Here is a 23104-nt window from a genome sequence, read left to right as displayed (position 1 = left end):
GACTTGACACCACGGCAGAAGTAAGCAGAGGTGGCGGTTAATGATCATTTTAAGCCAAATAATAAAACGTGAGGGGAAACTAAACAAGCAAAGTCTCCTCAGGAGAACTCTTGAAAATCCAGATCCCCTTCGGACCTGTCCTTCCCCCTTCCATACAACCAGGCTCCATAAGAACTGATGGTGTTGGTGTTGTATTATAAAGAGAACCTGTCCAACAGCTCAAATGTAACGAGCTGGAAAGAAGACAAGAAAAAGGTGGAGGAACTTCAACGGTCATTCGACCCTTCCTCTGTGTCTCCTCTGTCTTCTCATTTATCCGGACTCAAACCATCACACATGCTTCTGACAGTATCATAAATTCTGTTTACTAGAAGCCAAACTTTCACTTCACGCCTCCTCGAGTCAGACCACAGACACGTAGGTGTTCCTCTGCTGCTATTATAAAGTCCACCTGGAGTCCACGCCTGGTGAGTTCTCCTGTTAATGTTCAGTTCAGAGCGCTCCCATCCCTCCAGATCTACATCACACAGGCTCAGAGAAGCAGCAAGAAGACATTCAGCTGAACTTTCCTGGAGCTGTCAGCTGTATGAAGCCATCCAGAGCCTGAAAGACTTTCAGTCCCCATGACAACTTAGGCCGGCTCCATCTGTTGAGGAGGATTCTGTTCAAGAGTTTGTTCCAGTTCTGCACAAAAACAACAACAACAACAACAACAACAACGAGTGTGTGTACGGCTCTGCAGCTGCTGCACACACACACACACACATACACACTGGGAAACATAAAGTGACACAGCACCAGTTCAGGCTGTAACAGAATCCCATGTTCCATGTTCTGTCCGCTGGCTCGCACATACAGAGCATACACTGTACGTACAGTGTTCTTTTCCTCCACAGCTGTGGCTGTTTGACCAACATGTTTCCATTTAACAGAGATGGAGGAAAAAAAAGATGGAGGGGGGAGGGGGAGAGGTGAGGAAGGGAAAAACAGGCGTCCTGTTGGTGTAAATTGCCAGTGGAAAAGAAGAAGGCAGTCATATTTTCCACAGGGCTGCTGGGCCAGCCTTGAAACTATTACTGAGTTAGCCTCTCATGTGTGTGTGTGTGTGTGTGTGTGTGTGCATGTGTGTAGCTTCATTACATTTTCCACAACAGTTTGCAGAATACAGCACGATGGACAGAGGACAGGGTAGTCAGGTTTGTTTTGTGGACGGACGCTGGGCTGTTTTTACGACTCTGTGTGAAGTGCGGGTTTTTATAGTTTGGTTCTGTGATCCAGCAGCAAACGGCTCCAAGAACGCCTGAGAGACCGGCACGGACACATGTCTCCAACATGTTCTGATGGGAACCGGTTGTCCTCCATCCCCTGAGAGAGTTCTCAGGCTGGCAGAGGTTCGGGTTGAACTTGAGTGAAAGAGTGTGTGGTCAGAAACAGAAAACATAGACCCGCTCCACATATGACACACACAAAACTGCAGTTCCTCACATGGCCACTAGATGCTGGCTTTTTCTCACCTGTTTAAATCACATTAAAGTCTAGGGTGATGTGAGTGACAGGTGGGTGCCGGCTCACCTGCTTAGGCACCTAGCCCTCAAGTGGTCAATGGAGGAACTGGAGCTCCAGTTATAGGAATTTAGTTTTTGGGTTTAGACCCAATTTTTAGGATTCAGTTGAGAGAAATTAGGGTCAAATCTCAGTTTTGTGTCTGGTTCACATTGAGGCCTCTGCCTGTATTCTGTGTCTCTTTAGTTCTGGGCTCAGGTCTCAGTTTGTGTTTATATCCCATTTTGTGGTTCAGTTTCAGGGATCATCACTGTAGGGTTTTAAATCCCATGTGTGGGTTAGGGTCTCAGATTTGGTCTCAAATATCATGTGGTCATAATTAACTTCTCAATTTGATCTCAAATGTAAACTCTGGGTTCCGGTTTTAGGTTTGGGTTTTCAAGCAGTTTCTTTTCCTTTGTCATTCTTATTATTGTTATTATAGGAGTTCAACGCCCACGTTTGGTTCTGGGTTTAGATCTCAGTTTCTAAACTTTGAAGAAGATCTGAACACAAAGTGCTTCAGGTCTTTGCTCGCGTTAAGGTGTGAGCTCTGTTTCAGTTTCAGATTTGGGTCTCTGTTCAGGGTTCAAATCTAGTTTTGGTGGTTCAGTTCTTGGGCTCACATTAGTCTGGATCGTTATGAGATCTTTTGTGTGTCTGTGTTGTGTATCATTTTTGATTCGACCTCACGCCTGGTTCTTGGTTCAGATCTTGGTTTCAGATTTGTCTTCATCACTTGAACCGTCACTACACTGACCTGCAGCCACCCCCCCCCCCAGCTGATGTATATTTAGCCAGGATGCCTCCAGCTGCCGCCTGTGACGCAAACTGTACACTTGTGTGCACACTGGTGGCCATTGTAGGAGCCTCTCTTTGTGCGTCCATCCTGAACTGTGCGTAGTTGTTGTGTGTATGCAGCTCGAGGAGTCTTTGAATGAATGATGCTTGGAGGCTGATCTGAGTGGGAGCTTCCAGCCCACAGCAGCTCTGTCAAATGTTTGAGTCAAATCCAGGTTACAGGACTATTCCTGGTATAGAAGAGTGTGTGTGTGTGTGTGTTTGTGTGTTCATACGAGCATGACGCTCACACACTTCTTTCATCTGCGTCCATGTTTCCTCTCCTTGTTTCCTCTCCTCCTCTCTTCCTTCACTCACTGTTGTGTTTACTTGTCTTTCTTCTCTTTTTACTTCATTCATGTTTCTCCCATCACAACCCGCCCCCCTCCTCCCCCCTCCTCCCCCCTCCTCCCCCTCCCCCCCCCCCCCCTCCTCTCCTCTGGACGCCTGCAGCCAGGTTGTAGCTGCACCTATAATGCTGACTTAGTTTTCCTCTCAGGAACCGAGACGTCCTGGAGGCCATTTTTCACCGCGTTGCATCAGAATCTGCACTCTGAGCCTCGCAACAACAGCAATAGGAGACGTATGCAGGGCGGGTAATTACCGACACTTTCACTTACAGGCTGCACAAACCAAACAGGATACAATTAAGGCCTTTGTTACTCTTATTTATGTCAGGGAGGCTGACAGAGAATATCCCAGTGTGACTAACTTCCTGCCTCTGGGCGCTGGGAGTCGCCTGTTTTGGAGGGCAATAAAACATCAACAGCTAGTGAAGTTCCCGCATGTAGCAGAGACACAGATCTAGTACAGTTGCCCACGTTTCAGTCTTGTTGTGTGGCATTCTGTAACGATAAACATTTCATGCTTTTAATTTGTGTCCTCAGTGACAGAGGCTGAGGTTATAAGATGAGGGAGTGACGTTCACCCAGCTGTTCGCCCTCCTGTGGTTTTTTTGTGCAATGACACATCAATGACGCGTCTATCGGCCATCACAAGCTGCACAGCACACAGGTCAACAAAATCACATAAGACGAAACCCAACAATGCACAGACGTGTTAGCAGGCCAACCTGTTGTCATCCTATTTTACAACTTCCAGCACTTCCTCGCAGGCTGCTGCTGATTGGTCCTGAGATTTTTTTTAATCTGACTAAACTCGTGAAAATGCAGCCGGCTGCATGTGAAGGCGCTCGTTGCCATGGTAACAAGGACACTGGCCAGCTGAGGTTGCTGAGGATCTTTGAAAGATAGCTAGTAGCACTTGGCATGTCTGTGGAGGATTTGTGTGGGATTTGTGGGGAAAATATGAAGCGAAGAAAAAAAAAAAAAACGAGGACTTCCTGATGAGTCCTGATTGGTCTGGACCTGTAATTCAGTGTTCTCAGTGCTCTCAGTATAAAAAAATATAACATCTCAAAATACCTTCTGAACTTAACTGTAACCACTCGGCTTAAAGAGGACGCACGTTGTCAATAATGCAGCAGCTGCCATGTGTTCTATCACAGTCAGATTCCTCTGATTGGGCTGAGATATGTGACGCCTGCACACCGGGCTGCCAACCTGACTCATCAGCGACGCTCACATGAGGTGATCGCCTGTCATTGATCGTCAATCATTCAGCATCATCCTGTGAGGCCAGGAGCCTGAATATAATGAACTTCAGTCCATTTGAATCCATTAAAACAGCCACTGACTCTGTGTGTGTGTCTTAGCACTGAATCCTGGCTGGTGTTTCTGAGTGGAGCTTCCAGCATTTCAAGTGGTGTGTCACAGCGGCATCATGGCATGAAATAAATCTTGAAGCGATTACGCAGCAGCAGCAGCAGCAGCACTATCAACATGAGAAATGCTCCTGCCGCTCCGCCCTCAGAGGTGAGAGAATCATCACTTTGCTCAGGGCTGGGTGTGTATTTTTTCAGGACGTAGATTGTTTTTGAGGGATGCCAAGATTAAAGCAGCTCATGCCGCTCCGAGGTAAACCTGCCAATTCCCTTGTTTTGCCAGTAACTGGATGTTTACAGAAGAATGTGACTCCAGAAGGACCAAATGACGCCTGCTTAGCTGCAAACCGGGCGGATCTGTGTGAGGCTGCGAGCAGCATCCTCTCCTGCCCCGCCTCCTTATTTATAAGCAGTCAATGTATGTGTGCTATAGGTGTGTGTGTGTGTGTGTGTGTGTGCAGTTTATTCTTGACACAATGGGGGTGGGTGGTTGAATGACTACTGTCCCCAACACCCGTTACTCAAACACACACACACAGCAGCGCTGACTGTCCACCCACGCACCGAGCTAATCTCTGTCCCCTCACATCCGCAGAGCAGCAGGTAGGTAGGAGGTGTGTGGTCTGAGTGTGTGTGACTGTGTGTGTGTGTGTGTGTTCACCAGAATGACTAACATCTTACAGCATTAAAAACCTGAACCCTCGGCAGCACAGATGGCTCGGTGAGCAAAACTAGACAAACAACATGCAGCTAATTTCACTTGATTAATGCCCGAAAACCCTCTGAAATCTTATTATTGCAGTTTTATCCCAAAAATATACAAGAGGACACATCGGGGTGTGTGTGTGTGTGTGTGTGTGTGTTGTACACCTGCACATGAAAAACTCTTGCCTTCTCTGCTGCTCCTTGCTGCTGATTTGCATCTCTCTTCCCTTTTCTGCTTGCACTGCATTCACTGACACGTTAAAAATAAACCCAGAAAGTATGTGGACAGCACATACATCACAGACACAGAACACAGTCCACATACTTTTGACCGTATCATCAGCCAGAACTTTGTCCTCTCAGACTTCTTCAGTCTTGAGTGAATGTATCAAGCTGTGCGTGTGTGTTTCTGACACTCAAGTACTGCACAAAAATCTCCCACACAGGGAGGCCGTGACACCGCGTCTCCGTGGAAACCAGATGGATGTTTACTGTCGATACTGAAGCGGAGGGCAGAGTGAACGAGATGGAGAGAGGAGGAAGATGAGGAGGAGGAGGAAGACTGGACGAGGGATTACATGAAGAAGACACACACACATACACACACACACACACTGTGACATCATGCGCAGAGGTCAGGTGCTTCTCAGCTTCCAGGAAACACAGTTCATTCAGACGGCATCAGTTTGTGCGTCCAACATGTTTTCATATCAAACACACACACACACACACACATAAGGTGAGGAAACCATAGGAACAGATGAAGGCGCTGTCAGCAGCACCTGCTCCTCCTCCCCCTTTATCCTTCTCACCTCCTCTCCTCCTCCTTTCCTCACCTCTAAATAATCCTGCAGCATGGAACGTTTCTGCAGCTCTGTTTGTGTTTCCGCCTCCCTCACTGTAGACTTCTCCCCACCCTGAGCCGTATGAGCAGCTGGTGTGTGTGGGTCCAGTCCGGTTCAGGGAAAAGCCCTGCAGGTACTGAGCCGTGATGTGACAGCGTACACGCAGCGCTTACTGCTCATCACTTCTTTCAAAGAGTCCTGATCCCTGTCGGCGTGCGGCCGCCGGCTGACAGGGATCAGGACTCGGCCTGTGTGTGGCGCTCAGACCCGCTGATGGCGACGGACGGTTGCTGCTCAGACTTTTGGCATCGGACCATCCTGTCACCGCGCTGGCTCTGCTCAGCTTCACTACGTCAACATAAAGTCCTGCACCTCTGTGGAAGCAGAGATGTTTCACTCACATCCGCTGTACAAACCCAGCAGATCCCTGAACGTTCGTCATGTGACCGCTGCTCACATGTGATGTCGGTCATGGTCTCCTAATCCCTAACTGGGTTGATTTTTTTAGAGACAACACCTTCACTCTTCACGAGCACGAGTCTAAACACTTAAAGATGTATTTTTAAACTTTGTTTCAGATCGTCTGACCTCTGAAATCCAGTGAGGGGACAAATCACATGACTTCTGCACCAGCAAACACAAAGAGCGGACATTCAGTAATCTGTGTGTGTGTGTGTAAATTAAGCCTTTGTTTTTCTCTCCACAATCTTTCTTTGTTTTGACGTCTTGTCGTCCTTTTGACTTTCGCCACCTCTCTCTCTCTCCCTGTGCTTCTCGGTGTCTCTCGCTCGCTTCGGCTCTGGCCACAGTTGGAACAGTTCCTTCTTTCTCTTTCATTCTGTGTCAGAGTCTCTCTGTTCCTTCACCTCCGCCTCCCTCCCTCTTTCTTTTACGCTCTTTCGGTTCTTTTTTCTCGTCCATCCATCTTCAGCCTCCCTCACCTCTTTCTCCCCCCTCTCCTCCGTCTCCACCCGCCTTCTGCTGGTAATCATCCCTCACCTTTTTCCCCATTTAAAGTTACACTTTCTGTCGTCTGTGGTTTTAATTAATCACGTTCCTCGTTAACGTACTCTCCCTCTCGACTCTTAATTAATCAGGTTTCTGCCTTAATGAACAGTCTAAACTCGTTAAACCTGTTTCGCTCTTAATTAGCCTGTTAGCTCCGGGGCCTAGCGCTCCGACAAGACTATTAGGCACTATACTACGCCTTGATGGCGTTCTCCATGAGTGTGTGTGTGAGCGCGTGTGTTAAGATTACCTCACTCCCTAATGGGGCTGCTCAAATATTTATAGGGCAGGAAGCTGAATGGGAAGAATGATAGCGCTCAGGGAGACAGCAGACACCGAGGGAGGACATGAGAAGAGTGATGCTGCCTTCAAGTGCTGCTCGTAAGATCACACTTCCGGACGAGGAAGTCGTAAAGATATGGAAAGCCCGAAGGGTCAGGACACGCCTTCACTGTAATGAAGGGGGTGTCACAGAAAATTCTGACGAGTGTCATTAATGCAGAAATCTCATGGAGGCTCGTTTACATGACATGAAACAACACAAACATGGAGGGACGTGGAGGGAACGGTGCTCAGAGCAATAACGCCTATTCTCAGAAAACAAGGATGTGTTTGCACTCAAAAGAAAAAGATCTGCACTCATCAGCACAACCAGGAAGACACGATCGACTCACCAAAAATCAACAATTCTTCAACTACAGGCTCGTGTGCACATTCACAAGAAAATGTGTGTGTGTGGATTCTGTGAGGAAACAGTAGGGTTAGTCAGGGTTAGTGAATGTGCTCTTCGTGCTGGATTGTTACCTGAATGCTTCACACTTGACATAAATCTCTAAGGTAAATCATATTTCATCACTTGTTTGAATCAAAAATACAGAGTTTGACCTAAAAAGGTTCTGTAAAAAAACATTTTGCATTTCTCAGTGCAACAAGAAAGGCATGATGGCCTCACTTTTGACCAGCAGTCCATCCATCCATCCATCCATCCACCCACCCGGCCATCCATCCATCCATCCATCCGTCCATCCATCCATCCATCCATCCATCCACCCACCCGTGCATCCATCCATCCGTCCATCCATCCATCCATCCATCCATCCATCCATCCATCCATCCATCCATCCACCCACCCGTCCATCCATCCATCCATCCATCCGTCCATCCATCCATCCATCCATCCATCCACCCACCCGTCCATCCATCCATCCGTCCATCCATCCATCCATCCTTCATCCATCCATCCATCCATCCATCCATCCATCCATCCATCCATCCATCCATCCATCCATCCTTCATCCATCCATCCATCCATCCATCCATCCATCCTTCCATCCATCCATCCATCCATCCTTCATCCTTCCATCCATCCATCCATCCATCCACCAACCCGTCCATCCGTCCATCCATCCATCCATCCATCCATCCATCCGTCCATCCATCCATCCATCCATCCATCCATCCATCCATCCATCCACCCAGCCGTCCATCCATCCATCCATCCATCCACCCATCCATCCATCCATCCATCCTTCATCCTTCATCCTTCATCCTTCCATCCATCCATCCATCCATCCACCCACTCGTCCGTCCATCCATCCATCCATCCATCCACCCGTCCATTTATCCATCCATCCATCCTTCATCCTTCCATCCATCCATCCATCCACCCACCCACCCGTCCATCCATCCATCCATCCATCCACCCACCCGTCCATCCATCCATCCGTCCATCCATCCATCCATCCACCCACTCGTCCGTCCATCCATCCATCCATCCACCCGTCCATTTATCCATCCATCCATCCTTCATCCTTCCATCCATCCATCCACCCACCCACCCGTCCATCCATCCATCCATCCATCCATCCATCCATCCATCCATCCATCCATCCATCAATCCGTCCATCCATCCATCCATCCGTCCGTCCGTCCGTCCGTCCATCATCTGAACCCGCTTTGTCCTGCAGTGCAGGGTCACGGGGGGCTGGACCCTATCCCAGCTATCTACGGGTGAGAGGCGGGGTCCACCCTGGACAGGTCACCAGTCCAACACAGGGCAACACACAGACAAACATTCACACTCACACACACCTATGGGCCATTTAGAGTGACCAAGTTGACCTAACGAGCACGCCGGAGCACCTGGAGAGAACCCACGCAGGCACAGGGAGAACGTGCAATCTCCACACAGAAAGTCAGTCAGAATGGAACCAGGAGCCTTCACGCTGTGCCACCCTGACCAGAAGTCATGTGACTAAACATCAGAGTATATGGAGCCCATCCCAGCGAGTTTGAGGCATCTCAGAATCTCATATGGCCAAAAAAGGTTTGTACTGAGCTGGAGGGGCTGAATGTCGTCACTGTTAAAGACTTCAGAACAAAGTTGTAAAACACAACACTAAAGAACCCCGAACAAGCTGCCGAGGATCTGCCGAGTGTTTTTGTTTTTGTTTAATTCTCATTTGGCAGTTGGGAAATTCACAAATCGGAGTGATTAGCTGCAGTAATTTAGTTCAGATCTGAGCGGCTCCTTCAGGCGAGTGGAGCCCGCTCTGCCAGCAGAGTGAGGTCAGTCCACTCGTTTCCAATCTGATCACTTGTTTCAGGAATTCTCTGGCAACAACGGGCGAACGAGTTTGAAGAAAATGAAGCACGATGTGTGTAAACTGGCAAAAGAAACCAGCGCGATGACCTCAGCTCCATTCACAGATTCACTGTGGGACCAACAGAGCGAAGCTAAACGGCCACGGTGACGGCCATGTTTAGTGCCGCAGAGTGACAGGCAACACATGAGAGAGAGGGAGAGAGAGAGAGAGAGAGAGAGAGAGAGAGAGAGATGGGAGGATGACGCCATCTTTGCGGCATCCAGCGGGGGGGGGGGGGGGGGGGGGGGGGGGGTTGGACGATGACATCACAGTCTCAAACATGAACCTATGCTGAGGCGAGTACAAGGTCAAGGCGTCGTGTTACGCTGATGAAAGTAGAGGGAGGAAATGAGAGGGCGAGAGACTAAGGGAATGAGTGAGAGAGAGAGAGAGAGAGATGAAGTTCGGCTGATTGAGAAAGAAGAAAAGGACGAAGGAAGAACCGATGGAACGAGGTCAGCGTGAAGGCAGTGCTGAGGGACTGGGTGGAACCAGATGGGAAACACATGCAGTGAAACACTGAGTGTGTGTGTGCGGGTGGAGCCTGATGATGACCTGTTGACACTCTTCCTCTTTTTCTGTCACTCGCTCCAGAACACCTCCACCTCACGGTCAGCTTGTTGTTGCTTCATGACCGTCTGGTCTGTCAGCTGTGGAATTCTGGGTATTTGAGTCCTTGATGAGTCCGCAGGAGGCGCCCTCCACTTAGGACGAGCGCGTACTAAATATTCTCAGCCCTGCTGTGTTCAAGTCACACAGACAGCGTGGTAAATTAGAACTTCCTGCTAGAAAACTGCAGTTTTAAATTAAAATCAGATTTTAGATTTGATTTAAATTTAGATGTGGTTATCATGAGCAAAAATACTTCACATTACACCATGCAACAAGTCCCCAAAATAACCCAAGTATCATAGCAACAAACTGTCAGAACTTTCCGATGATCCTTGAATACATCACGTCAGAAATTCTGACTAAATCTTTATTTAAAATCCTCCAGAAATAAGCTCTTTGTGCTGCCAAGATTCTGTACGAACACAAAGAATTCTCCACGTCTGTGTAACTAGGAAGCCATGATGGATTCACCTGAGCAGGAGTCACATGACCAACATTAGAGTATCTGATCTTCTATGTGTTCCATGTTGCTGTGTGTGTGTGTGTGTGTGTGTGTGACAGCATGACGCCTGAGCACTCCTGCCTTTCAGAGAAGCTGAAGCATGAACAGCTGATTGTCTCCATGGCGATGAGGAGGCTTTTCTTGACACCTGCAGTCGTCATAACCCTGAATACGACATCAAGATGTGACTGAGCCACACGCACTCACGTTGCTACACTGATACTCTGCGAGCTACATGAAGAGTATCACATCTACTCAGTTACAGCCGCCGTCCACTTCACCACGGACTTTTAATGGCCTTTAAATCAGCTCAGTCACATGACCTGTGTGAGCCTGTGCTCAGGGCGGCCATTATTCACACATCATTTCCAAGAAATATAACCACACACACTCCCGTAACAAATCACATGTCATCACATTATCAGCAACTATCTGATGTGATGCACGCCTGTTGACTGGTTTCCACGGTAACAGTGTGAAAATCTTGTGGGATTTCTAACATGTGTCCCTGATGAGGTTCCTCTGTAAACACAATGAAAGAACAAACCCACAACCACTGATGGAGGATGGAGACGCCGCTTCCTGTGTCAGGTGTGTTTGACACACACACACACACACACAGCTCGACAGGTGTGTGACCAGCTGTGGCCACAGCGTTCATCACTGAAACAGATTAAACAGCTTCTTCTTCTTCTTCTTCTTCTAAGTCAAAGCTGACTCGAGGTTTGTTTCAAGTGAGTCAGTGGTGGGTTCTGGGAAATGGGTTGGGTAAGGATGACCAGCACTGATGGGAAATACATCAACACACACACACACACACACACACACACGTTCCAGATTGTGTTTTATTGCTTTGGCAGCATAGCGGTGCCAGCGATGGAGGGAGAAGAGCGCTTTGCTCAAAAATAAATAAAAGCTTTTTAGAGAGCTCTCAGATTTCAAAATAAAAGCATGCAAACTGGGAAACAGGAGGACCCGTCTGTCTTTCACATTCTATACTTGTGAGGACGCTGACTAACATACTTAACCATCACATCTACATGCCTAAGCTTTGACCTGCTTTGACCTTTGACCCTCAAAGCAAATCTTTGCTCGTCAAGCTTTTAAAGTGAAGGACAGAAACACAGCAGCACAGCTGAAGCACCAAACCAAGAGTTAATGTGACACGAGCAGCATGAAACTGTTATTATTATTATTGCTGAAAACATGCACACACCCCTCGGGCTTCACAGCCACGATTCTGGGTCAGCGGCAAGATCATTTATTCATCCACAACCCTGGACCGGTTCCCAGATCATCTGCTGAGGCTGAGCGATGACTGTCTCTCATCAGCCCGCTCATCATCACTTCCTGGACTGTAAACTCCCTCACCTCTGCCGCAGAATGAGGACCATCAGCTGATTATGATGACAACAAACTTTACACTACAGCAGGCGACTTATCGCTTATATTGAACGCTGACGGCAAACCAACCGACTGAAAATGTATCATCAATTTACTGTTAGCTGAATTCTGATTGGTCAGTCTGAGATCCGCCTGTTGCCATGGACACAGTCACTCAGTGACGTCTGGATCTTAAAATGTTTCTCTTGCTATCACATCCTCCTGCCTGTAGGGGGTGCTGCAGGCCCACCAGGACCTCTTATTTCCAGCGCTCCTGGCCGTGTTGCGTGCCCTCTGGATTCGGCAGCGGCTCTCTCCTCCTCTGCAGATCGATGTTTACACGGACACTGTTATTCCGCTACTCTTGTTCAGTTTTTATTCAGTTGCTGTCGTCGCTGTCGGAGCTTAATTAACAGCAGACGTTTGCTTGTTCCGAATCAACAACAATACACTTGAATATTTTGCAGCTAGTTTTAAAGGCCCAGCTGTCGGCCACCTGTTTGCTTCGCATGCGTCTCCTCGCTCTGTCCGCATGCAAACGTGCGTTCCCTTAAAAAAAAACAGCCTGCCTCCGGAGGTCGTCAGGGGCTACTGCATCCCTCACACACTCATCCTGCTGTTTAGCTCCGTCTACACGCTGTGGTGACCCACCGCTGCTCCGTCTATTGTTTCACTTTTTTCTGTGTGTTTAGTTCATTGTTTTGTGCTGATGAAAGCCACATTTACCAAGAGTAAAAATCCTCGAAGAGCAATGGGAGCTGAGACAGCAGAGACAGAAAGTGGGGCGAGAGAGCAAGGATGGGAATGAAAAGCCAGAGAGAGAGAGAGAGAGGGAGGAAGAGGAGGTCAGCGAGGTTCTATTTTTATCTTTGCCGAGTTGTGTCTCGGCTTGAATGGAGCCAAAGAAGAACTGTGTTGAAAGGCGCGCGCACAAATTATTTCATAACCTTGGCACACAACAGGCTGCTGAAAGCCAGTGATTTGTGTGTGTGTGTGTGTGTGTGTGTGTGTGTGTGTTATCAGTGAGCCATCATCACAACCTCAGTATGACTTCACTGTGAAAACACATCTCAAGCAACATGATTTTCATGTTTTGGCTTGTTCTACTACCTTTGTAGTGGGCGATGTTTATAATAATGTGTGTGTGTGTGTGTGTGTGTGTTGATGCAGGTAATGTATTCGATTACAGTTTTTTTTGTCCACCAACCGCAGAGTCTCTGTCAAACCAAAATCATCTCAGCTACTTCGACTGATGGTAATTTAGCTCTCTGGAATGTGTGTGTGTGTGTGTGAGTGTGTGAGTGTGTGTGTGTGTGTGTGTGTGTGTGTGTGTGTGTGTGTGTGTGTGTTTTACAGTTCCATTTCTGGTTGTGGTCACATTGAAATTCTGTCCTCCCCAGCAGTTCTGACTATTCAGACTGAAGGAATTCTTCTCAGGTTTACAGCACAGAGGATGCTGCAGTCAACCAGTTCAGAAACAGCAGAGGAGAAACTCAAGGCTCCGAGATTTAATCTGTGACGGCGGCAAAAGTTCCAGAGACCCGTGGTAACACCAGAAACACCACAGAAACCAGTGAAACCAGGCCAAGAAACTGGTATCAAAACATACAGTCAAATCGGTTTAGATGGCAAATCCACAGACCCACAGACCCATCGACGGCATCGTCGGGTTCATATCAGCACAGAGCTCCGAAACTCCAACACAGCACTTTCACAATAAAAGCCCTAAAAGCCTTTTGCATAAAATCACCGCTCAGAGGTTGGTGTTCAAGGTTTCCATGGTGATAAAGCGGACGGATTCTCACAAGAGATGATGAAATCCCCTAAATATCTGTCAGACTTTTCTCATCATCATCACTTTCATCATTAATGCAGGCTTGGTGCAGCCTGTCCTCACCAGAACAGCATCAAAAGTGGACAGAAGGAGGAAGACTGGGATAATCATGTGACATTTTCAACCACAAACAGGACCAGGAGTGTCCTCTCACTTCCTGTCAGGGAGCACGAGTGCTCCGTTAGTCTGATATGGACACAACAACAAAAGATGATACACCATCACAGCCACACACAGACACACACTGCTCTGTAAAATCCTCAGAGGAGGCGCTGTCAGGGCTTACCTGACGGTCTGCACGCGCTCAGTTTGGTTTCAACAGGCAGCGTCCTGATGGGGCCACGCTGGGAGGAAACACAGGAGAACAAACAGTCACAAACAGGAAGTTTATTTCTGGAGAAATTCACATTAACTATTTAAAAAAATGATTATTCTAAAGATTAAAATTTGAATGCCGGTGAGTGCGTTTCCTGGATGTGTTACTTTTAGTGTGTGTGTTGCTGAGGGAGTCCAGTTGCTAACAGGAAATAAACAGGATGTGGTAGAGGAAGTGGCCTCTGGAGGTGTGAAGCAGAAAACCCCCCCTTCTCTACTACACACACACACACACACAGGTGTTAAAGGGGGAGACGGGAAGTGAGAGGGAAGCAGGAGAGAGAGCTATGTACCACTGTGAGAGAAATGGTGAGATAGAGGGGAGGAGGAGGAGGAGGAGGAGGAAGAAGGAGGAGAAAGTGAAGGAGAGTGAGGAGGAGGCAAAGAAACAATGGAGAAAAAGGGTGAGGACAAGTCAGACAGGAACTAGAGAGGACAAGAGGGGAGTGATGGAGAGGGGGGAGAAGAGGAGAGAAAATGGGGAGTTAGGGGGGAGAAAGGTGAATGAAACCACCAGAGAGAGAATTAGAAGGGGTGAGGGGGGGAAGGAGCAAAGAGGGGAGAGGCGTCAGAGGAAAGTTCCTTCCATTCATCTGATTTATCATCATTTAAAATGCAGAGAAGGAACACACACACACACACACACACACACACACACACACACAAACAGGAAGAAAGAAAACACACACACACACACACACAAACAAAACACACACAATCACAATGTAATAGATGGAAAACATCAAAACACAAAGTGACAGCAAAGTGGACTCTCTCTCTCACACACACACACACACACGCACACAGACACACACACACACACAGATGGTGCGTGTGTTTCCATCCGTGTGTTCTGAGCTTTGGAACATGAAGCCATCCAGCTGTGCCGCGCTGCTCTTTCTTTTTTGTTGCTGACAGTTAATGTACAGCTCCTCAGCGTGTTTTACCCATAATCCCTCTGTGATTATTGATTACAAAACCACGGCTGCTACTGATACTTGTGACTAAATTTTCACCTTTGACACACAAAACCAAAAGAACAGAGAGAAAGAAAGGAATGACGGCTCTAACCAGGCTAACATCATTAGCATGAATGTAAACAGTCTTTAATGAGGCTGATGTAAGATGTGTGAAAAAGCTATGAATTAATACTCCTCCAACAACTGTGCAGGCTTTTCTGAGGATTGTTACACCTCAGTTGAAGAACTCCGTGAGAGTCAGCAGAAAAATCTGCTTCAAGCCTTTTGAGACATTAAAGTGAAGCGAAAAACACGTCTGCTGATCACGAGCAGGAAAACCAGGAGCGGGACGGGACTACTTTCAGCTGTGGATGGATACCGGGAACGTCTCGCAGCTTTATTTTTATTCCAGGTAAAGCCTGCCTCGTCACAGCGTCCGTGCCATGTGAGGAGGCCTCTCTGACAGTTTGTGTACATTCTCATGGCGTCTGTTTCTGGCGAAGTCGTTGGACGCCACCCTGACAGAGCGACGAGCTGAAGGCTCTGAGGACGCACACCAGCGTCCAAAACACACAACAACAGCCCAAAGACAGCAAAAAACACCAGCAGCCTTTACACCCCCGACCTGCACGCAGCGCCGTCACCGAGGTAAGACGTCGCCTCTGAGGTGATTACCCATAATCCTTCACTCGGCATGCCACACAATCAGCCTGGAGGCCAGACTTGGCTGCAGATTGGAGAGTGTGTGTCCATGGTAATAAAGAAAGATGTCTCCCAGTGCAACAGTGTGACTCATTCCCTGTTTATTAATAGTTGTTGGACACTGATCTCTGAGCACGCAGACACACACACAGGATCGCATTCATTGATATTTTAATGAACTTTAAAATCTGGTCTTGTTCTGAGGACATCTGATGCTTTTTTTCTGCAGTTGTAACTCCTCCATGTGGACCTTTACACAGCTGTGTGTGTTACTGTGTTTGTTGAGTTGTGGAAAGAATGAGGACGAACCGATGAAAGGAGAAGCTCAGCCCGAAGAGCGGGGACGACATGAAACAAGGTCACAACATCTGGAATACATGCCTGCAGGCTGGGAATTTACCACCAGCCAAACTCTGGCAACTGGTGGCTGCGTCTACTGAACCAGCCAGCTTCCTTGGCCGGGGACCAGCCATCGTTTGGAGCCAACGTGAGGAAAGAAGCGAAGTGAAATTTGGAATCCGTTCGCCGCCGTGGGCTCAGCCTGCTTCACATCGTGACAGAGAGCTGATGCAAAAAACAAACCTGAGACGCCCGGCTGAACGCCAGCCCGGCTAATCACGGCGCTGCCGCTCCGTTCCTCCCTCCTGTCCAAACTTAGAGAGGTGGACAGGAGACACGAGAGGGCGACGAGGGGTGGAATACTCCTCGCCCGATTTTCCACCAGGAAGTGAAAAGTTCCTTGGAGTGATGAAGAGTCGGGGTTCTACTCTCACAGTGAGATGTGCAGCTTCAGCTTCTTCTGTGCACTCTCAAAACATCCAATCATTTAACCCGGACTTCACCCAATCAGCTGAAGCCATCCACTCACATCAGCCCGCAGTGCATTGTGGGATACAGAAGGTGAGGTCCAGCGTTTTAACACACACACTGCACGCTGCATGCTGCAGTCTGCTTCCAAAGAGCTCTGCACATTTTAACCAGGTAGCATTCCTCTCCTCCAGATCCTCCCACAGAACATACAACAACACAACTGGAACACAAAGCCGCCCAAAAAGGTCGACACAATGTCCACACAAGACGTCAAAGCTGCGAGAAACAGAGGGAGGGAACGTTTTCATTCCACCGTTCGGCTGCTCATTACAAAGCCAGACGCCACACAAACATATGAACGCACACGTGCAGCTCTGCCCTGTGAGACACACACACACACACAGACACACACACACACAGACCACAGAGGAATTTCCTAGTTTCATATAAAACTGATAATGGGATGTGTCCCAGCGGGAGTGGAAAATCAGAGGTGACTTACGAGCCTCTGCATTCCAGCCTCACACACACACACACACACACACACACACACACACACACACACACACTCACCCACACACACACACACTCACCCACACACACACACACACGCTTTAACACCTCAGGAAAGAGGAGTAGAGAGAGAGAGAAAGTTTGGCAGGGAGTAAACAGTTAACTCCTCTAAGTTTCCATGTCTTCACAGCGCCAGGCCTCTTTATCGTTTTTCTTTCATTTTGACGGAGAGAGAGGAGGCGGGGGTGGAGGCGCGGGTGGAGGGACGGGTGGAGGGCCGGGTGGAGGGCCTTTCCTGGGAAGTCATGAGTGTGTTTTTTTTAACATGTTGCTGCAATGTTCAAAGCAGTTAGTGGGAAGAGAGATAATATGTCAAAGAATAAAGGAAGCTCAAAGAAAGAGGCGGTCAGAGTGTGAAATGAAGCTTTTCTCTGCCTCCATCACTCCTCACCTCCACCCTCCACCATTCATCCACTAATGCTCTAACAGCCCCTCCATCCCTCCTCGCTGCCCCACGTCTTCCTCTCACGCTCATCATCAACCCTCAAAAACTGTGGAAACCAAGAGAACCACCTGACCCAACTTTATTCCATGAACAAAAACTACAAATTCTGCACCCTCGACGCCACGACCGGCCCACATGTGACCAGCAGTCACATGACAACCGTTCAGACAGTATCTGGCTGATTTCAGCTTTCGGTGCAGATATTCTTCAATAAAAACAAAACAAAAATAGAAACCATGTGACATTTTACTTTTTTATTTCCCATCACTCCCTTCACCCTTCACTCCATCTGTGCTTCAGCTGTTCCATCCCTTCATCCCTTCATCCCTTCATCCCTTCATCCCTTCATCCCTTCATCGTTCAGGTAGGATTTCCTTTGTTTATCATTCCATCGTCATCCATCCATTTCTATCCTTCACTCTTTCATCCACCCTTCACTGTATCCCTTCTATTTTCCTCCGCTCCATCTGTGCATCCATCTCTCCCATCATCCCTCCATCATGTTCACCAAGCAACCAGAGGCTATGATATGCTGCCACTACCTACTGTGTGTGTGTGTGTGTGTGTGTGTGTGTGTGTGTGTGTGTGTGTGTGTGTGGTCCTGGCAGCATTTGCAGCACAGAAGGTATAAGGGGCTTAAACCTGCAGAGAGAGAGAGAGGAAGAGCGAGGTAGAGATGGATGTAAAACTGGACGTCAAGGTGATGCAGCCACCTGTCCTGCAGGAGCACACAAGCATGTGTGTGTGTGTGTGTGTGAGAGAGCGAGAGAGAGAGAGAGAGAGAGAGAGAGAGTGTGCTGAGGATATTAAGAGGAAGCTGCATGGGTTGGTGACATGAGTTCTGTGGTCGACACATTTATAGGTCAGACGGAAAGACGGAGAGGAAAGAAAAACAAAACGATGTTTGAAGAGAAATACACACATTAACATGTCTGTCATCATCCATTCATCATTCACCCATTCACTTGTTCTTCCATACATCTGTCTGTCATTCATCTCTTTACTCATCTATCCATTATTGACCAATTTATCTTTTCATGTTTATTCATCCATTCATCATCCTTGTGTCAACCATCCATCATTTATTCATCACAATATTTTTCCATCCATCCCAACATCATCAATTCATCCATCCTTCATCAGTTCATCCATCCACCATCTGTTCATCAGTTCATCCATCCATCATCAGTTCATCCATCATTTATTCATCACACTATTTTTCCAGTCCATCCATCCATCCATCACCCATCCATCCATCCATCACCAGTTCATCCATCCATCCATCACCAGTTCATCCATCCATCCATCACCCATCCATCCATCCATCCTTCATCAGTTCATTCATCCATCATCAGAGTATCCATCATCACTTCATCCATCATCCATCCATCCATCATCAGTTCATCCATCCATCATCAGATTATCCATCATCAGTTCATCCATCATCCATCCATCCATCATCAGTTCATCCATCCATCCATCACCCATCCATCCATCCATCATCAGTTCATCCATCCATCCATCACCCATCCATCCATCCATCCATCATCAGTTCATCCATCCTTCATCAGTTCATCCATCCTTCATCAGTTCATCCATCCTTCATCAGTTCATACATCCATCATTCATCCATCTCTCCATCATCCATTCATGATCCATCAAAGGATGTTGGTTTGATTTCCAGCCATGTGCCGATGTGTCCTTGAGCAAGTCACATGACCTAAAGTCACTGTGTGTGCAGAACATCCTAACACTCGACCTCTGACAGCGTCCATGACAACCAGACAATCAGAGCTCAGTCCACTGTCAGGGCTCTGAACCATGAAAGACACTCGACCTCTTACAGGCGTCCATGTTGCTAACGTGCTAATTATCTCTCTTCCATCAGCTTCCATTCAAAGCAGCCAGCGCTTCACTTCCTGTTCAGCTGAGAAACAAACAAAAACAAAAGCAGGCTGTGTGTGATGATTTTCATACTGTACGCAAATGAGCGGCAGCCTGGAAGCAGAGCGGCGCCGCGGACACACACCGAGCCGCTCTCTGTGCCGAAAGAAAGCACAACACGAATCCCAGTTAAACACACAGCTTTATCTCTGCTGGAGGACAGAGAGCGAGTGTGTCCTCTCCGGACACACATCGCCCACTCACCCAGAGTATCATACACACTGCATACCAGGGCAGGAGCAGCACACTTCACTGTCTGAGAATTTGTGAATGGAAAAATGGTTTAACACACTTGGCGGAGCGGCAGGACTTCCTACGCTGAGGACTGCAGGGACTGTCTGTCTGTCCATCGCTCTGTCAGACATCTGACCGCCTGATTTTTCCTTCTGTGGACTTGTTTAGCTTTCTATGTTTACTCGTCTGTCTGAATGTTAACTTTTGAGTGACTTCCTGTCTGTCCTCCTACTTCCCCATCTGTCACTTTATTTGTCTTTCCATCTGCAGGATTCTGTCTCTTCTTTTCCACTGTCACCAAGTCCACACTCATTATAGAAGACAGACAACACAGGACAGAAGTCCAGAAATAATAATAACGAGAAAAAAAAAGAGATCGATGATTCACAAGGTCACGGTAATCACACCTCTGACAGACAAATAGCTGTGTGTGTGTGTGTGTGTGTGTGAAGAGCAACTTGTTATGCAAGGAGCGTCCCAGCAGCGAGGGAGACATGAAACATAAACACACACACACACACTCGGTGCCTTCTCGTAAATCACTGTTCCCAAGGTTTGTGACGACTGACGGTGTGTGTGTGTGTGTGTGTGGCACCCCTCGGTTAATGGAGGGAACTGACACCGCCGTGTGAGACAGTCAGCTGTCCACGGAGTGTGTGTATGTGTGTGTGTCCATTAAAGGCAGCCTCCTGAGAGAGAGAGAGAGGAGAGGGTGATGAAGGACAAGAGAGGGAGAGAGAGAGAAATTTTGAAGTAGTGTATGTCACGCTTGTCAAACACACACACACACATCACCACACGCTGTCATTCACGGCTGCTGCATCACCACAACAGCGGACGAGGACATCCCCCCTGCTTGGTTGCAACACACACAAAACACACACAGGAAAGCACTCCTGACACAACAGAGAACAAGAAAACAGCTAAAAAAGAAAATACAGAGACACAGACAGACAGAGACAGAGACAGACAGAGACACAGACAGACAGAGACAGAGACAGACAGAGACATTGATCTGAACCAACCTGGCCGTCTCTCTGCCTCTCTTTCACCGAAGCATTTCTGTGTTTTCACACTCCTTCCTTCCATCGCCACGGTAACAGACATACTGACCGGCCGACCCTCTCTCTCTCTCTCTCTCTCTCTCTCTCTCTCTCACACACACACACACACACACACTTTCTCTCTTCCACACACAAACACACAAGCACAAGTTTAAACTCCCATTATATCCAGTCCGTCAGCAGCCATCCATTCATCCTTCCCTCTCCGCTCCGGCCGTCCGTCACTGTCACTGTGTGTGTGTGTTTACATCTGACTGTGCTTCACCATGTGAGTGTGCGTCTGTCGGAAGGTGTGTGTGTGTGTGTGTGTGTGTGTAGCAGAGTGGGAGCCCTAGAGAAACACTCCTCTTGCCACAGGAGTAAAGCCCAGGCGTGATGCAGAGCCAGAAATAGATAGAGGGGCCCCGGCAGAGGGGGGAGGGGGAGGCGCGGGGCCGACGCAAACGGCACTTTTGCAATGACATGCACGCACATGCACACAATCAGACAAATACACCCACAACAACAACGTGTCAATGCACATTTATACCTCAGCACCTTTTGGGTGTTACTCAAGGTATCAAACCGTCAAAATAAAAGCTTTACAAATGCAAAGAGACACAATCTGCAGACGGATCAGACATCCTGTCAAACACAATCAATCACAGCTATTGTACGGCCGGCTTTTTGGGTTGGAACACAATCTTATTAGCACAACTGATGACATGATAAGTTGTCTAGGATAAACACAGACTGCACAGAGTGTCACTGACACTGCAGCCCGACCTGCTGCGCACACTTCCATACATCTGATATTATTCATGCACGCACAGCAGGACGGGCTGAGGGCAGTTTACAGCCTGTGTGTGTGTCTGTGTGTGTGTCACATAGTGCAGAATTGTTGCAAACCTTAGCCTGTGCCTGGTTTAACATTAATGTACACACTATGTATTATGTATGACCACACACACACACAGATTTATGGATTACGACAGCCTGTTTTCTATAAACTGGTGTTTTTATCTTAAACATTCATTAATTGATCTGTCTTTATACTTATACAATTAGCAGAAACAGAGATGTACACACACATGAGATGCACACACACACACACACACACACACACACACACACACACACACACACACCTTTAACTGGGCCGGACAGACGTCTGTTCTCTCCTAAGCATTAACTGCACATTTATAATTCAGTGCTTTATTGTTGACTATCAGCTATCACACAACACACACAGACACACACTCACACACACACAGACACACACTGAGCAGCGGTTATGAAACAGCTGTTGAGTGGAGGGCTCTGTCCGTGTGAGAGTGCAGCTTACATAAATACTTGATCATATCTGGATCGCTCTCAGTCTGAAAAATGTTTAATCCGCCTTGTTAGGATCACTCAGCATGAGGATGAGGAGGAGAGCCGGGAGGGACGAAGGACGCAGCATCCACTCAATAACTACAGCTCCCAGGAGGCCCGGACACCTCCTGTGGTGTTTTGGGACCATTCACAGTTGAATCCCCAGCAGCCACAGCACAGACATGTCTGCTGTGTGCTGAGCATGTTTGTTCCTTAACAAGTTCAACCGCACAAACAAACTCGGACGGAGCAGCCTTCATGTCGGACAAATTCACACTTATTCACATTTAACCCACTCCACAAACACAGTTGTGTGAAATATGAACACAGACACGTCGGGTTTTTGTTTCTAGTGAAGCTGAGAAGACATTTTAGTGTGAATTACATCTGCATCTCTCTTTGTCTGTGGTTATTCTGCACGGACCTGTCGTACATTTTAAGTGTGTGTAGAGCAAAAAGAGTTAAAACACGTCTGTGCTACAGGAGCAGAGAACAGCTGTGGTAAACTCCAACACCCAGAATGCACTGGGCCAGTGACTTAAAACTCCCCCCCCCAAGTATTTCCTGTCAAATGTTTGTGGATGCTGCAGACAGAGACTCCATCAGCTGTCCACGCCTGTCCACCAGCAGCTCTGCAGTCTCGGTTGTGACGGCCTCTTCTTCCTGACTCCTCCTCTGCTCTATCTGCTGCTGCTCGTATGAGTCAAGCATCAAACTTTGAAGTCCACAGAAAGTGTTTTTAGATTTGCATGGAGGCAAATTTGCAGGAATCATGTCCTGTATCTGTGTCACTGCTCTGCTCTTCAAAGAGACGGCAGCAGAGCCGACAGGTTTGGAAAAGAACATGTTCACGGGGCCTTGTAGTGCGTTCTTCTTTCAAACTTTAATAACAGTAACATCAAAATAGACAACAAAATAGCTCAAGTTAGGTAAACCAGTAACGACAGTATGGGCACAACAGCTCTCCAGAAGTAGGACCAAAACATCTGGATCACCCCCTGGTGGC

General features: G+C 47.8%; 1 protein-coding gene across 3 annotated transcripts in view; it reads right to left on the bottom strand.

Moving 5' to 3' along the window:
* hivep2a (HIVEP zinc finger 2a) overlaps window positions 1–23104 on the bottom strand; it is a 70206-nt gene that overhangs the window by 26442 nt on the left and 20660 nt on the right. For 2 of the 3 annotated variants that reach the window (XM_028396529.1, XM_028396531.1), the window contains exons 1-2: window positions 20707–21084; window positions 13926–13983 (exon numbers count right to left, since the gene is read on the bottom strand). The gene's annotated coding sequence lies outside the window, so the exon portion shown is untranslated. Of the gene's footprint in view, window positions 1–13925; window positions 13984–20706; window positions 21085–23104 lie in introns of those variants that run through there. The other variant, XM_028396530.1, reaches the window with a different exon arrangement.

Source organism: Parambassis ranga, chromosome 24, assembly GCF_900634625.1.
Source record: "Parambassis ranga chromosome 24, fParRan2.1, whole genome shotgun sequence".
Classification (NCBI taxonomy): Eukaryota; Metazoa; Chordata; class Actinopteri; family Ambassidae; genus Parambassis; species Parambassis ranga.
This window is presented reverse-complemented; position numbering and strand designations above follow the sequence as displayed.